Genomic DNA, 20,678 nt, shown 5'->3' with positions numbered 1-20,678 from the left:
CAGGCTCTATAAACAAGGCCGGGCCGAGCGGGGTGAACCGAGCAGGCTTTATTAGGGCAGGACCGTTCTGTCCCGCTGAACCCAACCTCGAAGGGCTCCAGAGGCCCCAGGAGGACCCCGGCCCCACCCTGCTCCAGGCCCCGCTCGTTCCCTGAGCAGTCACTTCTGAGCGGGAAGCAGGCAAAGGCCCCCTGGGCGCTCAGGAGGGGCAGCCGCGGCAGCAAGAGCAGGACTGTGGGCGAGGGCAGGCAGTGCGACCTTGAGCAAGTCCCTTTCCCTCTCCAACCTCAGCTTCCTCATCTGTAGAGTGGGGACATGGTCGTCCGCACAGCGTCGATGACACGGGAGCCAGCTGGGGTTGGTCCAGCGCCGACCCGCGCTCGGCGCGCAGCCCGCAGCCCTAGGAGGGGGGGCATCTCCTAAGGCGCGACACCCCTTGGGGCGTCTGATTCTGAAGCTGACAGCAGTTATCTCTCGGGGGTAGACGAGGGTGGGAAGAGGAGAGGTTATTCTTTTTGTTTTCAGTTAAAAAATTTTTTTTCAACAATCAACATTTGTTCCTTCTATACTAATGACGTGTAGGTACAAAGTTTCTTCACTTTAAAAGGCAGCTCCTTGTTTAATTCTGGCCAAGCCTTTTCTTCAGATCATCCACAGGGTCAGGTCTTGTCCGGGCAGAAGCCTTCCAAGGGTGGCTTGAGAGAGCTTGGACACAAAAGTGTGTCACTGTCACCTGCAGCCAGTCACACGCCCCAGTGCACCTGAGGCCCCCTGCCTATGGCTGTCATTTTGTCATCCCGACGGTCACACTCTCCACTGTCACCCTACCACGCACCCAGGGCCCCCAGGCCAGCGTGAGGAGGGAGAGGTGACCACCCTTTGCCCACTGCTCTGAGGATGAAGTGAGATCATTCTCACAGGCCCCTGGGAACACATGTAGTTTTTAATGACAAAACACATTCCAGAAAAATTCCATAAGAATCATACAGAGAACTTTTTCTGTCCTGAACCATCTGAGAGTAAGTTGCTGACCTGAAGCCCAGGGTCCCTGAATACTCTAGTCTTTCCTGCAAAGGGGGACCCTCTCCTCTGTCACCCAGGGCGGCCATCAACGCGGGAACCGCACAGGGAGGCATCGCCGCCAGCTCATCCTCAGACCAGTTCAAGTGCCGCCAGATGTCCCAGGGGGAACAGTTCCCCAGTCTGCCCTTGACTTTTATGACCTTGACATTATTTAGGATTACAAGCCAGTTATTTTGTAGGATCTCTCTCCGTTATGGTTTGTCTAATGTTTCCTCTGGACGGATTCGGGTTACACATTTTTGGCAGGAGTATCACAGAGAGGGGGTGTGTTCCGTACGCAGCTCCCCCCCCGCCCCCCCCAGCCCCGTACTGAAGACAGTGACTCCCTCCCCTTGATTGAGGAGGTATCTGCCAGGCTTGGTGTCTGCCAAGGTACCAACCCGGAGACTTCCTACCTTTCCTCCGGGGATTAATATATATTTTGTGGGGAGGCTCTTTGAGGTGACATAAATGTCCCATTTCTCATCAGACTCTTACCCATTACCCTTAGCATCCGTTTATGATTCTTGAAGGAACTATTACTCTGATGGTTGCCAAATGGTATTCTGATTCTATCATTCCTTCATTTATTAGTTGTACTGTAAGGGAAATTTTCCTGCTTTCACCATTTATTTATACCCACGTGGACTTGGGGTTTCTTATTTTATTCCATGGATAGTAAATAATTCATTATCATTATTTATGTTGATGTTCAAACTAAGCCAGATTTGGCCAGTGGGAACCCCTTCAGGCCAGCTCCTGAATCCTTTTATACATCCTTACACGAATATTTCCATGTCTTCTTGCATAATCAGATGTTCCAGGCCATGGGACAGTGACATCCCTCCCTGGATGCATTTGCTCAAAGACTTACAGTCCCTTGTCACTGGCCCCCAAACCCTCCATGGCTCCTTTTGCCCAGCAGCATAAAGGAGAAGCCCCGAGGCCGTAGTTGAGGCCCTGTGTCTGTATTTCATTCCTTTCTGTTCATACCCTACCTGGGAAGCATTCATTCAACAGCTCATTTTGAGAGGTGACGATGACCCAGGCACTGTTCCTTTGCATTTGTCCAGGGTTCTGGCTCCTTTTTAGTGGAAAATGGTGTTTAGAGACCAAGATCTGGGTGCCAGGCACGCTCACTACTACTGGTGTGTTGCTGTCCGAGACTCTCAGTGGGCAGATCTAGAGAATATATGTATGTACAAACATAAATATTACGTATATAAACATATGCACATACTTACGTGCACACATTGATGTCTACTTTATCTCTATCTATAAAAAACTGACATCAGCCCAGCCAGCGTGGCTCTGTGGTTGAGTATCGGCCTATGACCCAGGAGATCGAGGTTCGATTCCCAGTCAGGGCACGTGCCCAGGCTGTGGGTTCGATCTCCAGTTGGGGGCCTGCAGGAGGCAGCTGATCAATGACTCTCTCACCACTGACGTTTCTATCTTTCGCTCTCTGTCTCCCTTCCTCTTTCTGAAATCAGTAAAGACATATTTAAAGAACAAACAAACAAAAACTGACATCAGTCCCTCTAATTCCAATCCAGGGCCACAGCGTTCATTCTTTTCCAGCCCTCCCTGAGAGGGAGAAACATGCCTTGTTACTTTCAGCGTATTTACTTATTGGGTCGACCCCCTCAGTACGTTACCATTGACCCCCCCATCCCTCCATGCAGCCCCCTCCTCGCCCACTCTGAAGCCTTGTTCTGAGCTGTCCTGGCCCCCTGCATGGACACCTTTCTCACCGCCCTCAACCTCCCAGACAGAGGGAAACAGGCTCCCTCACGTGGGTGGGAATCACATTTCTGGAGCACAAACCCAACAATAGCTATTAAAATAGAGAAGTTTATCCCTTTGGCCTTGCAACTTGACCTCTAGAAATTTATGGAAAATAGTAGCTCAAATACAGAGATGAGTCTAAGAAGGTACTAGTTACAGCCCTAGCTGGTTTGGCTCCGTGGTTAGAGTGTTGGCCCTCAGACTGAAGGGTCTCGGGTTTGATTCTGGTCAGGGCATGTACATCAGTTGCAGGCTTGATCCAAAATTTTTTTTATCTTAACCTAAAAGCAGAGTGTCCTACATGCCTCCCAGTGTCACCTGTCTGAAGGACCAAATAATTGATTGCTAATTGGCTTCCTCCAGGGCTGTTGGTTCCCCAGCACTTCATGGATGTGTCTGTACAAGAGTCCAGAGGGCTGCTGTGCTTCAGAGAATGTTCTTCCACAGAGTGAAGGATGCTAGACATGAGCCTGAGCTGGGAACCTTCTTACCCAGCTGCAAGTGAAATCAGCGTCAGGCCAAGGGAAGGAGACATGGGCCCCAGAGGAACCTGCTACCTCCATCAATAAGGAATGAGCGAAATAAATGATGGGACACGCACACTGAGGAGTGCTGGGCACGCGAGAGGTGGAGGCTGACCCGCCCGTGCTGTTCTGGAAAGGCTTCAGGCAAGACAAGTCGCCAAGGGAAACCTGTAAGGACATAGCAACAGGAAGGATCGACTCCGCGGGCGTGTAAGTTACTGGGTGGGTTTGTGCGTGGAAAACGGTTTGGAACGTGTCAAACAGGCGACGGTGGTCATTTCTAGAGACTTTTGCTTTCTGAAAAATAAATTTTTGTGTTGTTTGCATTTTCAGCAATGAATATCTATTGCTTTTGTAATCATAAAGCAAAAAAATGTCAACTAAGTAAGTAAAGAAGACCTTGGGAAATCGGAAATCGCTGTTGATCAACTAAGCAGGGAGCTGATAAGAACTATCTGCTAGAGCAAAGCCCCAACCACAGGACTAGAAGCGGGTCAAAGGCAGGGCACAGGGCACGCTCAGCGGGGGGGGGGGACGACACATTGGCATCAGGACAAGTGTTGGGTGGTGGTGGGCCTTTTGGCAAGGAAGGGGGACACAGGAGACCGGGAGTGGGACAGGCTGGAACACTGGCAGGCAAGGTCAGTTCCCTGGCCGTGTCTCCTGTGGACATCCGCAAATTTGGCTCATGCTGGTGACAGTTTCCTGACTCCCTTTCTCTCTCTCTCTCTGCCTGAGGGTGCTCTTTAGCATAATAGTGTCTTCAGTGTGTTTTGGTTTAGGCCAAAAGTTCCAAGGACTGAACACTCCAGGAGCAACCCTTCTGCTGAGAGGTGGGAGTGGGTGGGTAACAGTTCCATGGGGTAGGCAGTTTCCAAGATATGTTCACATAAAAACTTGTATACGTGCCTGGCTGTTGTGGCTCAGGGGTTGAGCATCGACCTATGAACCGGGGGTCACAGTTTGATTCCCCGTCAGGGCACATGCCTGGGTTGCGGGCTCGATCCCCAGCAGGGGGTGTGCAGGAGGCAGCTGATCAATGACTCTCTCATCATTGATGTTTCTCTCTCTCTTTCTTCCTCTCTATTCCTCTCTCTCAAATCAATAAAGACATAGTTGAAAAGTAAATAAATAAATAAAATTGACCAAGGTGACGGTTGCACATATTTGGGAATATACTAAAAACCACTGAATTGTGCATTTTTAATGGGTACGTTGTATGGTATGTGAATTATATCTTAATAAAACTGTTTTATAAAGCAGATAATATACCACAGCTGCCTTGCCCATATGTGGCAACTCTGAGGCATGTTTCATTCTCTCCGAAGGTCCCAGTAGGACTGAACCCGTTTCCCAAGACCAAAGCTTGCCCATTAATATGAATTTTCTTTTCTTTCCTCTCTTCTTTGTCTCTTTTCTCTATGTCATGCTTTCTGGGATCACATCTCAAATAAACAACTTCACCCAATTCCTGTCTCAAGGTTTGTTTTTGAAGGAACCCAAACTAAAGCAATTGTGTTCTTTGGGCTGGGGACCAAGTTCCCCTGGCATGGGGCTAATTCTAAGCCCCCTGAGTAGAGAACCCAGTTGGGGAGCCTGTGCCCTCCAGCCAACTGTCCAGGGCGAAGGCTTGAACCAAGGTCCAGAACACTGCGGAGCTGGCCTCGCTCGGCCCAGCACGCCTGGCATGCGTCTGGGGTGGTTTGCACACACTCTAACCCCTCACACACACTTTCAGGCCTGGGAACGGTTGAACAGCCCAGGCCTGTCCCACCCTTTACCCTACAGTCAGGGTACATTTTCGTTTCCCCTTCAGTTTATTCTGCCTGTCCCTGCGGTTGGGCTTCATCTGACCACACAAACCACCAAGGCAGAGAAGCAGGAGGTTACAGAGGGCTACGAGGGCAGAGTTCAGCAGCCACTGTGGGAAGAGTCAGACCCTTTGAGAACCTGAAGTATCTGGTTAAGGGAAGGCAAAGATTACACAGCAAAGACTTGAAGTTAGTCAGAAACACCCCTTGAGGCCCCTCAGCGAAGGGGACCAGCGTGGAGAGGCATCTCCTGGTCAGCGAGGCCCAGGTCCCTAAAGCCACGAACCTCACTGACTGAGCACCAGCTGAGAGTCGGAGGGGAGAGGTTTGGGCTAGACGCCGCTTCTCACGCCACCTCCAGGCCCAGACTGAGAACTGCATGCCCAGAACTTTATTTTTCCACAGCTTCAGACCTGCTCAGCCTCAGGCAAATGCCTTCATCTTCAAGTAAAGGATGGTTGGTGGAGGCAATTCCCCCAACGCTCACACATAGGGTTGCCCGGAGCAACAGAACAAAAGAGCCTGGGTTAGCTCAAAGATTTCACGAGCTGGTCCTAGAATAAAAACTTTTATTTTTTCTATTAAAATTTTTGTTAATGTTTTTATTAATTTCGGAGAGAGGAAGGGAGAAGGAGAGAGAGAGAGTCACTGACCGGCTGCCTCCTGCGTGCCCCTTACTGGGGATTGAGCCCAAAACACGGGCATGTGCCCTGACCACGGAATTGAACCACGACCTTCTGGTTCATAGGTCAGTGCTCAATCACTCTGCCATGCTGTGATAGTTTTTACTGTGATAGGTTTATGTGTAGACTCAGCTAGGCTATGGTGCCAAGTTACTTATTCAAATCCTAATCTAAATGCTGCCCTGAAGGTATTTTGCACATGTGGTTTACACCTGCAAGGAACTTATTAGCCTCATCATGTGACTGGGCCTAGTCCAATCAGTTGAAGGCTCTAAGAGCAAAACCTGAGTTCTTTACAGAGCAGAAATTCTACCTCAAGATGCACTGTCAACTCCTACCTGAGTTTCCAACCTGCCAGCCTTTTGCCAGCCCCCACGATCACATAAACCAGTTCCTTAATATAAAATAGATATAGATATAGATAGAGATAGAGATAGAGATAAATAGATACAGATATAGATATAGATATAGATATAGATATAGATGATATAGATATAGATATAGATATAGATATAGATATATATGGATAGGAATAGGGATAGGGATAGGCATAGGCATAGAGATAGAGATGAGATAGAGATAGATAGAGATACAGATAGAGATACAGATATAGCTCTGTTGGTTCTGTTTTTCTGGAGAGCCTTGATAGGTGCATGTACCCTCAGTGGAAGGTGGGCTGAGAGTTGCTGAGTGGTGGGATATCGAGGACAAAGAGTTCATCATTCGGGCACATGAGTATCCCTCTCATGTAGACAATCCCCAAGGTCACAGAGAAATGTGGGAGGTTTGCTGAAACTTGCCCTGTTGCTCTGCATCCTGCTTTTGGTTCAACTGAAATGGCCGTAGAACCAAAAATAACCTTCATAAAGCTCTCCCAATGCTATAAACAGAACTGCAGAAACCACTCAAAGGACTCACAAAGTGCAGTTCCCATAGTCAGCTCCCAAATAAATCAGCCCAGGTCACGCCACTGCCCAGCGGAAAATCCTCCCAAGGCTCTTAATAACCCCATTTAACCCAGCCTGCAGCCCAGCCCTGCCCACCTCTGCTCACCTTCCCCTCCCTGAGCTCTATCAGACCACTCTGCCACCTCAGGGCCTTTGCACGCGCTACTTGCTCTGCTGGGAATCCCTTTCCCTGGTTCTTTGTCTGGCACCTTCTCATACTTCAGGGCTCTAAGATAGTTTCCTGACCACATATTCTAACATGACAGCCAGCCACCCTGAAACCTTCTACTAAATTCCCTGTTTATGTCCTTCTTGAAACTAATCACAGTCTGGAATGATCTTATTTGTTTGTTTTGTTTATTGTCGGCCTCCCCGCTCTGGTCTGGAAGGTCCAGGAGAATGTGCTCCTCTCATTCTCTTGTGTCTCCCTAATCCTGGGTCCTAGGAGGCACTGTGACACATATTAGATAAATGAATGATCCCTCAGCTCCTAAGCTCATCCACATTTGGGTCAGAGCTCCCCTTCCCACAGTGCCCCGGGCCAACCCCATCATGTCCCTTGGTGACAGACAGCAGAGCACAGCCCCCAGCTGCCCAGCAGTATGGACCCCCGACTGGAGGGTGGAGGAAGGACTTGGCTACCTGTGTGGGGCTGGGCCTCGAGAACTTGCCAGTGAACCAGAGGGAACTGACCTGAGCCCTGAAGGACTGCAGAAGAGGACCCCAGGGGAGAGAACAGCAAGGGAAGGGCCTGGCAGGGAGGGCATCTCCAGGAACTGGGTAGAGGCCAGAGAACCTCCCGCTACGAGCCAGGAGAGTGGCGTGAGCTGAGGGCAGAAAGGAGGGCGGGCCCAAGAGCAGACCGCCTCCATGGAGGGGTCTCACTAAGGAAGTGACAGGGTCTGGGTCATATGTTGAAAATTCAGAGATTGTTTCTGGCTGAGGGAGTGGGGGGCAGGTGCAGTAGGGAGACTTATTTTTTATTGTAGTATCAGCTACACTACTAGCATTTAAAAAAATTATGAACATGTATTGTCTTAAAATTTAAATAAATAATCATTCTGGGTGCTATGCAGGGCCTGGACTGTGAGACATGGGAGGGGATTTGGGTTGGTACGCAGGACAGACTGCAGATTGACCAGCCAATATCCACTCTCCTCTCTCCCTCTTTCCTCACTGACAGATCCTAGTTTCTGTGTTCTTCCAAGTAACCATTTATACAGCAATATCCAGCCAAATTACTACATCTCCCAAATAGGGGATCCTATTGAGTAGAAGATATTGAGTGGGAGTTATGAGAAAATTCTTTAAAAGAGGGACAGAAAGCTGACAAGGGTCATTTTTACCCTCTTCTTAGCCTCCATCTCCTACTTCCTTTCTGGAATACAGCTGTGATGTCTGGAGCTCCAGCAGCTAGTATGGACCCTGAAGTAAACTGTAGGCTGAAAGTCATAGCATATGGATGGGAGAGGAAGTGTGAGTCTCTAGTGATGCTGTGCAGCTTCTAGACCAGCCTGGACGCAACAGAGTTTATTCCTCTCTCAAGTTACATGTTTGTCATGGATCTCTACAGAGAAACAAGAGGGGTCTTCTCATGTGTCACTCATGGACTGATGCTGATGGAGTAACCAATTTCTTCAACATCACTTTGTCAGAGTTCTGGAGGGTATCTGGCAATTAAATATTCAGCCTGCTAGTCACTCAAGTCGCTCTGCTCATTGGCTAGAACTAGTCACATGGCCCCATCAAATTAGTTATAAGAAGGCCAGGAAATGTGATACCGCCGAGTGCCCAGAAGGCAGGGAGCCAGAGAAAGATGCAGCAATTACTGATAAATCAAATAGAGGTCAAGGCTTGGAGGAAGTGTGTGTGTGTGGTGACAGATGGGTGGGGAGGACCTCAGAAGGTCAGGGGGGTCATCGGTCTGGCTCCACAGGAATGTTTTTGAGAGATACCCATGAGAAATGGAATGACTGAGGATAATGGGAGGAAGGGTCTCTGTCACCACGTAGGGTGATGACCTGAGCAAACGGCCGAAGTCTACATTGGATGAAGTGTGGGCCACCTCCCTCAGGCTCCGCCATCCTGGCTTTGCCCGCCTCTGTGACCCTCTGAGTGACCCACCTCCAAACCCAGCCCCTCCATGGCTTCTCCAGGCCCTAGGTTCCCATCTTGGCAGGTGCTTTACTTCCCAGCAGGCAGGGTCTTCTCCTTTCCAGGGAAAACATACCCAGCAGAGGCCGCCAGCAGACATCCAAGCCCCCACCCATCAGGTGGCCAGGAGCAGAAGAGGCCACCTGGCTTCAGGCCTGGCAGCGCAGGGAGATCACTGGCCTGCTGTGCTTCCAGGGTGTTCCACTGGGGGCCTAAGCGGCTTGCCCCGAAACTTCCAGGGAGGGGCCGTCCTAGAGGTTTTCCACCAGAACTGGGTGCTCCTTCCTCCCCATAGCCTGGGGCGCCTGCCCTGGACCTGCTGACCCATCTTCCCTTCTAGGGTAGAAGCCCCTCTGACTGAGGCCTTCCCCTCTCTGACTCACATCCCTCCTCCTTCTCACCCCAGGTTCTCCAAGGCGCACATCTCTCCATCTGTGGGCCAGGGACCCCCCCATTAACCAGTGATCCAAGGGTCTCCCGCCATCACTGGCCTGCACCTAGCAGTGGTGGCAGTGGGCCGGTGGGTGGGGTCTCCATGGGCTCCCACAGGTGCCCAGCAGGTAGTCATGAAGGGGGGGTGCACAGGGACCTTCCTGCCTCACAGATATGAGTGAGGCCGGCCAGTCGCGCCAGAGTTGCCAATCTTGAGAATCCATCAGTCACCTAATTGCTTGCTGCACCCCCCGGGCTCCTGAGCTGCGGGCTGCGGTGCCTGCACCCCCCCCCCCCCCCCCCCCCCCCCCCCCCGGCGCCTGAGCTGCGGGCTGCGGTGCCTGCACCCCCCGGGCTCCCGAGCTGCGGGCTGCGGTGCCTGCACCCCCCGGGCTCCCGAGCTGCGGGCTGCGGTGCCTGCACCCTCGGGGCGCCTGAGCTGCGGGCTGCGGTGCCTGCACCGTCGGGGCTCCCGAGCCTGCGGGCTGCGGTGAGACCCAAGCACGCGCTTCTCCGACAAGTTCGCCGACGAGGCGGAAGCTGCCGGCGGGGACCGCGCTTTGGGAACCGGCGCTGCAGGGGTTCGGCTCCGGGTTTGCGGCCTCGGGTACCCCGGGTTTCAATCGCAAACCTGCCCCCTGCTGGCAGGTGTTCGCCCAAGGAATCGCTTGTTCAGCCTAATTTTCCTCTCTGTTAGATAAATACTACATTTACCTACTGAGGGATTTGTGAGGATTAAGTTGAGACAATTTGGGCAAATCCTTTAGCACAGCTCCTAGCACATATTAAGAAGGGGGGAAAGTTCTTTCCCAGTTGGTTGCGTGGAAATTTGGCTGGGAGGCAGCAGCTGCTGCTGTGTACCTGTGTTACAAGCCTTAAAGAATCATTTGACTTTTAAAAACATGCACCTGTGCAACTGTGGTTAAAATTAAATTTTAGTTTAAAAATTACATAAGATTTAATATCACTTAAAAAGAGAAATGAAAAGCACTTTAATAGTTTAGACATGGAAACACCTGGAGACAATCAGTCGCGTTCCGGCTCCCAATTATTCGCTCTCCCCCTTCCCAGAAGAGGCTTGTACTATCCCACCCGCCTGCGCTGCTCCTGGGGAGGCCTCTGTCCAGCCCCACATTGGCCTTGACCTGTCACTGCCTTTGCCAGTGGCTTGTGTGTGGCGTGTGAAGCTGATGTGCGGCTCCTCAAGCTGAAGCTTTAAAAGGAGATATTGCCTGTTCCCACCTGCGCCCTTGCTCTTCCCCTCTGCCTCAAGATTGGCATGTCTCCATGGGGGCTGTTCCTTCAACTTGTGTTCTAGAAGGAAGAAGAATTACAGCCACAGCTGACCCACAGCCAGGAGGAGCTAAACCACAACCAATCTGCGAAGGAAGAAATATAAGACGAGCGAGAAATGAGCCTTTAGGGTTGTGAGCTACTGAGACGTTGAGATACGTTGTTACTGCAGCTACGCCCAGTGAAAATGGACTGCAAAGCACCCTGCGATAGACAACCGGCCGTATAAAGTATGTGGACCTATCTGACAGGAATGCAGCTATCAAATTTAAAGTTATGTTTTAAATTATATTAAATTTAAATTTTTACTTAAATGTATGCAGCTATTAAACTTATATTTAAGGATATAGGAAATTGCTCAAAATATTAATAACCGAACAAAAGCAAAGTTTAAAACTGAAAGTATAGTGGGATCCCAACTTTGCAAATAAAATCATGTCATTGAGGTAAGTTGGGTGGTAATTTTGCCTAAAAAAATGGATTGGGGGTGGGGAGACCCTTAAATGTTAACAGTGGTTATCTTAAGGCGATAGAATTAGGGAGGGTGGTTATAGTCCTTTATGCTCACCTATACTTTCCAACTTGTCTATGATAACCATGTCATACTTATAACTTAGCAAAAAGAGTTATACAAGTATGTTTAAGAGAATCAATAGCTGATGGCAGTGTGGAAGGCAGGGAGCCCTGGGGAGGCAGCAGGGTCCAGGGGCCCAGTGGGTCCCGATGGGGGATGGTCTCCTTGTACCAGGCACCCCACGCACAGGCCTACACCTAGCAGCTGTTAAGGTCCTGTGAGAATATATGTGAATAAAAAAGATATTAATTGGCTTTAAATATAAAAATAAAAGTATAATTCCTGAGTTAATAAATGTTAATAATTTAAGTTAAGAATTGTTTTAAATCTCTAAAAACTGTAACTTCATGCCCTGCCCGGGTAGCTCAGTTGCTTAGAGTGCTGTCCTGATACATCAAGGTTGTGGGTTCGATCTACGGTCAGGGCACATACAAGAATCAACCAATGACTGCCTAAGTAAGTAGAAAACAAATCAATGTTTCTCTCTCTCTCTCTCTCTCTCTCTCTTTTCCTCTCTCACTCTCAAATCAAGGAATAAAATTTTTAAGAAAAGGAACCTTATGTCAAAAAGTCAAATGTAGTGACTCCTTAAAAAATACAAGTTGCCATTTGGGGTGATGAAAAAGTTCTAGAACTAAACAGTAGTTATGCCATCCTACACTCTGAATGTACTTAATGCCACTGTATTGTACACTTTAAAATGGTTAAAATGGGCCCTGGCCAGTGTGGCTCAGTTGGCCGGGCATCATCCCCTGCACCAAATGGTTGCTGGTTCTATTCCTGGTCAGGGCACAAACCTGGGTTTCAGGCTGGATCTCCTGTACGGCTCGGGGTGTGTAGGAAGCAGCCGATGGATGTTCTCACGTCGATGTTTATCTCTCCCTCACTCTTCCTCTCTCTCTAAAAATCAATAAGCTATTCTTAAAAAAAAAGTTAAAATGATAAATTTTATGTATTTGATCACCAAAAATAAACACCTCAATTGCAATGCAAGTCAACTCCTATATAAGCATATGGAACTCACATTTGATGTGGGATTTGGGTGACCTTCAACGTATCTAAAATGATGTGATGGGACCCCAAAATAATACTGCTCCAGAAGAGGCAGTGGTTGTAAACGATCCATGTTCTGGGCACCCTGTGGACTTAACAGTAAATGTGTAGCCTTTGGGTGGGGGTGGGGTGAGGTATGGATCACAAACCTCCTCCTCACCCTGTCCCATGGGGTCCGGGTCTAAGCCCCAGACCCTGAGAGGGATCCGCTGCGTGCAGAGGCAGGAGCCTGAATCAAGGGTGGCACCCCTGCAATGCCACAAAATCAGCACTGGGGGGCAGCAGAGAGCTAGGTCCGGCTGCGCTAGCACGTGGGCGCTGTCCCCAAATCCACTCCTCTCCCCGCAGCCCCCACCTCTGAGGAGCCCTATCACCAAGACCGTCGGTGCAGCTTGATTTTCAGAAGATGGTGCCATTTCTCAAAAGGAAATTGCTTTAAAACTAAAACCCAAGTTTCACCAGGTCCTTCCCGTGGATTATTCAAGAATATTCAAGATAGATCAGTTTTCACATGTTAAACACGTTCTATAATTTAAAACATGTTTTCAATTTCTCTGTAGCCAATCTATGGCTGACTTCAGGGACTGACTTAATAAAGCTCACATCCTGTTTTTGTAGGGTATCAATTTCAGATTTTTCTCCTGATATTCATCATGTTGATGTCTTTAAGAGGCTAGAAAACTAGTAGCAATGCTGGTGGCAGACTGCTTCTCCACAGAACTGAGGATAATTTTGGTACAACCAAACGCACCCTGAGAAAACTATTCTGTATAAAGCAGTGATAGGCACAGGTCTCTTCTGAAATGCCTTAGCTCCTATTAAAAATTAAAACACCTCAAAACTTGAGTAGTTTAAAGCAACTATTATGATGATGATTATGATTATTTGGGCTGGGCTCAGCTGGATGGTTCTTCCGCTAGTCTACGTGGCTGCAGTGTGGGGGCTGGATGGCCCAGGTCCCAGGTGCCCCGCTCACATGCCTGGCATTTGGCTAGGATGGTAAAGGCAACGGGGCCACATTAATCCCATTATCCAGCAAGCCGTCTTCTTCGCCTGGCAGCCGGGCTCTGAAAGGAGCAAGAAGCCAAGCCCAGTGCACAAACACTTTTTAGGCCTCTGCTTGAGTTATATTTCCTACTGTCCCCTGGACCAAAGCAAGTCACATAGCCAAGCCCTGATTTGGGGGTAGAGAAAATAGACTTCATCTTTTGACAGAAGGAGCTTTAAAAAATATCTACCACATGCTCTTTCTCCTCCCCCGCCACTACCAAGGACATCCTTATATAGGACATCCTTATATAACCCCCACCCCATACTCCTGAGATCAAATTCAAGACAATTAAATCTACATTTCCCCAGGTGTGTCTGGGGGAAAATCAATCCCATGAAGTAAGGGTCTCAATTGTATTCTCCAAAATTCGTATGTTGAAACTCTAACCCTCAGTATGACTGTATTTAGAGATAGGCCTTTAAGGAGGTAATAAGGTTAAATAAGGTCATATTCATAGGACCCTAATCCAGTAAAATCCATCTTCTCATAAGAAGATGAAGAGACACCAGAGTTCCAGAGTTCCCTCCCTCTCCCTCCCTCCCCCTCCACGATGCTCAGAGAAGAGGCCATGTGAGGACACAGCGAGAAGGTGCATGTCTGAAAGCCAGGAAGAGAAGTCACCAGAGACCAATCCTGCCGACACCTTGGCCTCGGACTTGCAGCCTCTAGAACTGTAGAAAATGCCTGTTGTTTAAACTACTCAGTCTGTGGTCTTCTATTATGGCATCCCAAGCTGACTAATACAAAAGGGTTTCTTGGTTAAATAAATTTGAAAATTGCATGTTTAGTACTGGAAATTCATAAAGCTCTGTGGCCTATTAAAGGCTCTGAGAAGTTCCCGAGCAAAGAAACCTATAGTTTAACATGGTGTTTCCCAATTTTATTCAAACACGAGGTCCTCTGCCAGCACCTATGGTCACCATCAGAAGCTGTATTCATTCCTAGTGCTGATGTAACAAATAACCACAAACTTAGTGGCCTTATTCTCTGACAGTTCTGGAGACCAGATGTCAGAAATCAAGGTGTTGGAAGGATCGGTTCCTTCTGGAGCTCTGAGGGAGAGCCCTCCAGCCTCTCTCCTCCCTTCTGGTGGTTGCCGGCAACCCATGGTGTCCTTGGCTTGTAGATGCGTCACTGATTCTCACCTCTGCCTCCACCTTCACATGGCCTCTTTCAGGTCTCATTCTCAAACCCTTACCCTTTCTCTTATAAGGACCCATCATTGGATTTAGGACCCACCCTAAATACAGGATGATCTCATCTGAAGATCCTTAACTTAATTACATCTGCAAAAACCTTTATTCCAAATAGGTCACATTCCAAGGTTGCAGGTCAACATGTCTTTTGAGGACCATAATTGAATTCGCTACAGAAACCAAAGGATACCCAAGGTGGCCGGCTGAGTGTGGACACAGAGTGAGGGTGGGTGGGACCCTTCTAGGTGTCTGCAAGCTGAGGGTTGGGTCCATGCCCTCCAGGGGACACGCTGGGAAGAGCGAGGGCTCTCTCCTCTTGGCAATGCTGGATCCACAGATCCTCCTTCCTGAACGCCTTGCTGACCATCCCCCATGAGCACATTCCTGTGTGGGACAGGTCAGGACTTACTGTTCTGTTCACTCAAGACCTGAACTGGACTTCCCGACCCTGTTCTTTTTGCTATGTCCTGGAAGACAGGGCCTGTCTTTCTAGAAAACATTTGCAAAAATTGATGCTCAGCCATTGTACTAATGTGGAAGGAAGGCTCTCACAGGGCTGTGCTTCTAGAGGATTCCTTCCCAAGTCTTCCCAAAGACCTGCTTCTTCCATGCCTCTCTCCTGCCCAGAACACTCCCCAGCACCCTCAGCCTCCAGGAGGAAGTGAGACCTCCCTCCAGGGACAGTCTTTCAGGATCAGCCAGTGTCCCCACTGTCCCCACCTCTTGCTGCCCTGGTGTCTTCCACCTGGATTGCACCCCTGTTCACCCACCCGGCCACCTGTCCACATTCCGTTTGCCTAGAAGCCACAGGGCAGGTGAGTTGCAGGGATCTGCAAGTCTCTGGAATGAAATAACCAGAGATGGCTCAGATCTTAGGTGGGACTCAGGGAATGTGAGCATGTGCATTTTTCTGGGGGAGGGGCTCATATCTTTCATCACTTCTCAAAATAGTTTCTTCCTGACTTAAAGAGGCTAAAACCCACGAGTTTAGAGCTAAGGCTCAGGGAGCAGCTCTCTCTTAGAGCAGTAACCCTGGGGAAAACCTCTCTGAGGTGGAAGAACCCCTCTCCCCACTCCTTCTGAGCTGAGGGGCCCCTGGTGGGAAGAGAGAAGGGTCAGCAGTGAGTCCCAATCCTGGGAGACACAGGATTTCAAATGGATCACCATCCATAGAATGCCCCAGGGATGGACCAAAGCTGGCTCCATGCAGAGAGTCACAGCACCCCCCACCCTCACCCCACAGCCACCCTGTAGATGACTAGCAGATTGCTGGGAGAGAGCTAGGGAGCCTGAGGGCAAAACCCTGTGGCCCCCCTCGCACCCCACCGCACCCCATTGTTTGGCTTCTGGCTGGCCCTGCCTGTAAGTTTTGCCGGCATCCTGGGTCTCGGGCACCGCACACTCTGGGAACATGCATTGGGCCCACTGACTGATGACCCATCTCTCAAATTGGATGATCAATTTTTTGCAAGCAGACACCTGCCTTAACTTCTTTGGGATTCTGTTTGAGGCCCAATCCTGCGGCAGTCCGCAGGGCTGCGGCTACAGAGCCCCGCAGACTCGGGCAGGCCGGAGGCAGGAGGCAGGAATCGGGAGGTGGGAAGGGTCCGTTCCTCCCAGGGCTGCGAGGGAAGGCGCTGTTCCTGCTCTCTCCTCGGTTTATAGATGGCCATCGAATTTACGTGTGTCTGTGTCCGAACTGCCTCTTCTTAAAAGGACACCAGTCACATGGCACTAGGCCCACACCAATGACCTCATTCAAACTCAATTACCTCTTTAAAGGCCCAGTCTCCAAATACAGTCACAATCAAGAGACTGGGGGTTAGGACTCAACACATGAACTTTTTTTTTTTTAACCTTCACCCAAGGATATTTTTTTCGTTGCTTTTCAGAGAGAGTGGAAGGGAGAGAGAGAGAGAGAGAGAGAGAGAGAGAGAGAAACATCGATGTGAGAGAGACACATGGATGGGTTGCCTCCTGCACGTGCCCCGACCAGGGCTGGGGATCGAGCCTGCAACCGAGGCACATGTCCTTGACTGGAATCAAACCCGGGGCCCCTCGGTCCGCAGGCCGATGCCCCAACCACTGAGCCAAACTGGCTGGGGCTCAACATGTGAATTTTAAGTGGACAGAATTCAGACACCCAGGAGTAAACGAGAAGGATGGATGGGGGAGACCAGCAGGCAGAGGGATCACGGCTTGACTCCCGGCCTCTCAAGGCTGGTCTGCACCAGAGACCCCTCAGACTCATTCAGGCCACTGCACAGCCACCAGCCAGATCTTTGAGGGGCCTGGGGTGGGCCACCCCTCCTCCCTGGGCCCTCAGGCAGTCCCACTGAGTCCTCTCAGAGCATCTGGCTGGCCAAACCTAAGAGTGAGCAGAGATAAGGGTGGACCCTGGAGATAGGGTGCCCTAAAGGCTGGGGCAGCCCGGGGGGCGGGGGGTGTATATGGTGTGGGAGGGCTGAAGCACCCCTTTGTTTTGGAGTGGACGTGGGAGGGGTGGTCTCTCAGTTCAATTGCCTTCTCACTATGGAGTGGGCCTTTGGGTGAGGCTGGGGCAGGGGGTTGGGGGTTAGAATCCTATTTGCATACGGGGGTGGCCCCAAGAATCCTATTTGCATACGGGGCCCAGGCTTCTGGGAGGTTAGAAAGAAAACATTTATTTTAACTTGCAAGTTTGTTCTAATACTTAAAGTAATATTTACTCATTGATGAAAGAAAAATCTTGCCCTCTATCCACCACAACTAGACATCTCTGACTCTGGCTACTCACTTGTTATTTATCAACATCATGTGCTTCTACCTTTAGGATCTTCTCTGAATGCAAGCAGTAAATGTTACTGTTGAACAGTTAATTAGAAAATGCAGTTCACCAAAAAAACAATTTTAAGTCGCTTATAATCCCACTACCTAAAGATAGCTTGTTTTTTAACGTATATTTCTTTGACTACTAATACATTTGAATATTTTCCTTTGTTTATGAGTTATTTAGGTTTTTCATCTTTGCATATTGTGTTACTGGGTGTCTCATGATGTCTGCTCCATCTGTTTGGGATCTTTATATATAGATATAAACTCTTAGTCATATTTGTAGCAAATATATTTTTTCCAATTTATGCTTTGCTCTTAAAATTTTTAGAGCGTGTTCTGATCTATGTCTATTTTCCCCTTCAGAATCCCTTTCCTGGCTCTAATGCTTAGAAAGTATTTCTCCTTCCCCAAAATAAAATATTTTCTTTTAATTTGTTTTCTCTCTCTCTCTCTCTTTGCATTTACCTCTTTAAAATCTGAACGTGAAAGTAAGAAACAAATTTTGTTTTTCCAAATACATAACCAATTGTCCCAGCACCATTTTGTAACTCAGCCCTCCACTCTATCTTTGTGTCCCCAAAGACAGTCACCTGCTCCAAACCAATGTCCAGGAGAAACACACACACACACACACACACACCCTGGCAGTCCCCCGGGCTGCCAGCACACACACAAAAACACTAGCAAACAAGGTGCGATTTCTGATGTTGTGGAGGTGAGGGGTGTGCCCTGGAGACCTCAACGCAAACAACTTAAAAATTCCCTCTAGATATTTCTGTTCTCCCCCGAGCCTCACCTGCTGCACCCCCTGGGAGGCCTCACCCTCCCTCTCAGCACAGCTGCCTTGCTGCTCACCGTTAACTCTGCCTTCATTTCCCAGGAACCTCAAAACCTGTGCCCCCCTCTCCTGCAGAACAATTGGGCTGCAGGCGCCTGACCCAAACCCCGCTCTTTCCAAACAAAGGCCCTGGGGCTAATGGCATCCACCTCCTTAGAAAGCTGGGTAGCAACTTCCTTTGTCACTTGAGAAGGCCTTTGGGGTCTCGGCCCCACCCCTTGGGGCTGATTAACCTGCTTCTGCGGATGTGCTAGGTGGAGTTCTCATGCCATCTGCTAGTGGAGCCCAGGTTGCTCTTCTCCTTAAGTGTCTTGCACATGCAGGAAGAGGAAGCTCTGGGAAGAGGGAAACCTGGAGCCCCTTACACGGCTGATACGCAGAGGCTGCCCTGGGAGCCCAGAGCTGGGACGGAGCATCCCGAGCAGCAGCCAGCCAAAGACTCGGGCACCCAGGGGCAAATTCACCAGATTGGTTTATAGCTCTCTGTTCACTAGTGTAGACTCTGGGGGGAAATGACAATGTTTGCTGTTGCGGATGGTGAGCCCTGCAGTGCTCAGTCTGTAGAGGTAGCTTGAGCTGCTTTAGCCAAGTGCCAGTGCCAGGAGGAATCTGAGGGAGGGTCTAGGAGGGACTCTGTGGGGTGATTTCTGGACCAGTGTGGACAGAGGTCCTGGGATAGGGAGGTCTGAAGCCAAGACAGACGGAGGTGACACGACAGCAATGGCCCTAGCGGCCAGAGGAGCCAGGGTGCTCCAGGGAAGTAGGATGGGGGGCCTCTGCCACTCAGGTTCCCTGGATGACTTTAGGCTAGGGATGCTGTCCCTTAAGCTGCCCGTGGCTGCTCGTAACAATAAGCCTTGGCTCAACTTGCTGAAGCAGACAAATCTCCTCCCATCACAGGAAGTCTGGTGGCTGGGGCTGCAGGTGCAGTTTGCCCTAGTTTTCTGTGACCCCCTTGGCTCCACCATCCTCTATGTGGGGCTTGTTCTCAGGCAAGGTGCCCTCGTGGTCACAAGAGGCCCAATGAGATATGACAGTGTACAGGAGCAGAGGAGGACCACATCTTCTTGGGTCTCCTAATGAGCAAGGAAACTTCCCAGAGGCCCTAGCAGACCACTTCATTCTCAGGCTTGGGCATGATTCATTCACCACTTGGGGAAATGTCTTAGACCATTGTGATCCACTCCATGTGTGGACTGGGGACAGATCCCCTCTCCCACTATGAAACCTCCTTGCTGTGGCTGCTCCAAATCAATGGTTCCCATCACCCACACACTAGTGCAGCAGAGGGTCTGGGGCTGACCCACCTCAAAGGCAAAAGGCACCAGATTCCCCAGGGAGCTTGGCAAAAGGGCCATTGCCCTGGAGCACTCCCTCTGGTGTGGGCAAAGCTGATATTCACTCACTGCAGCAGCTACAGGAATATCAGTCATGGGCAGGGGATGGATTTCTGGTGACTGAAGTCTGGGAAATGACCTGGGAGTCACCACAGACAGATGTCCCCCGCAAAGGAATCTTGGGCTTACTTGGTGGAAAGACCCTTGAAGGGGCAAGTCATCCATGAGCCCTGGACAGCAGGCAGCTTGTCCAAAATAGAAGGCTCCTCATCGGCATCACACCAACACTGCCCAGGGCTCTGTACTTCCTTGGGGGTGTGCAGATCTCTGTCTTTTCTGCCCTCCAAGCCCAGCTGGGCAGGGACAAGATGGAGATACTTTATGCTAAATCACAAGGGTTAATCCCTGTCTCGCTCTGTTTGGGCTGTGGGTTTGGTGACTGGTTCATAGACAGCCATCTTCTCTCTGTAACCTCACATGGAGGAGGGGCAGAGAGCTCTGTGTGGTCTCTGTGCTTGCACTAATCCCATTCATGAGGCTCCACCTCGTGATCTAATCACCTCCCAAAGGCTCCACCTCCAGATACTGTTACAATGGGGATAGCTTCCAACATAGAAATCTGGGAGGGGGGCATACAGACATTCATCTATAGCAACCCACAACCAAAAACGTTCAGGGCTAGGACCGCCCCAGCCCTTAGCCTACTCGCCACTGCTGGGAAACTGACTCTCTGCACAAAGACTGGGCAAATCAGGGTCTGAATCACTGGTGTGGACAGGGAGGTGCTGGGAGTTGTCCCTTATAACATTTATTATAAATTAACGACTGCATCCCACTCTCTTTCATCGGAGTCACAGCCATCATGATTCCTGGCGGCACCTGCACCTGCATAGACACCTCCATCCTTTTCTCTCCTTACCTACCAGCAGACTTGGCTAAAAATAGTCTAGGGGACTGAGTCCACTAAAAGCAGCTACTCCAGAGGTTCAATACCCCTGCTCTGCAGGTGCCTGTGACATCGCCAGATGCCCACAGCCCCCTGTGACCTCATAACCTGGACAACTCAGCCCAGCAGGGCTGTTACTACCCCCTCAAACCAACACAAGTAACAGAGGGCCTAG

This window comes from Miniopterus schreibersii (assembly GCF_964146895.1).
Source record: "Miniopterus schreibersii genome assembly, chromosome: 7".
NCBI classification, from domain to species: Eukaryota; Metazoa; Chordata; class Mammalia; order Chiroptera; family Miniopteridae; genus Miniopterus; species Miniopterus schreibersii.
The sequence above is the reverse complement of the archived record's forward strand: the minus strand, read 5'-3'. Positions refer to the sequence as shown.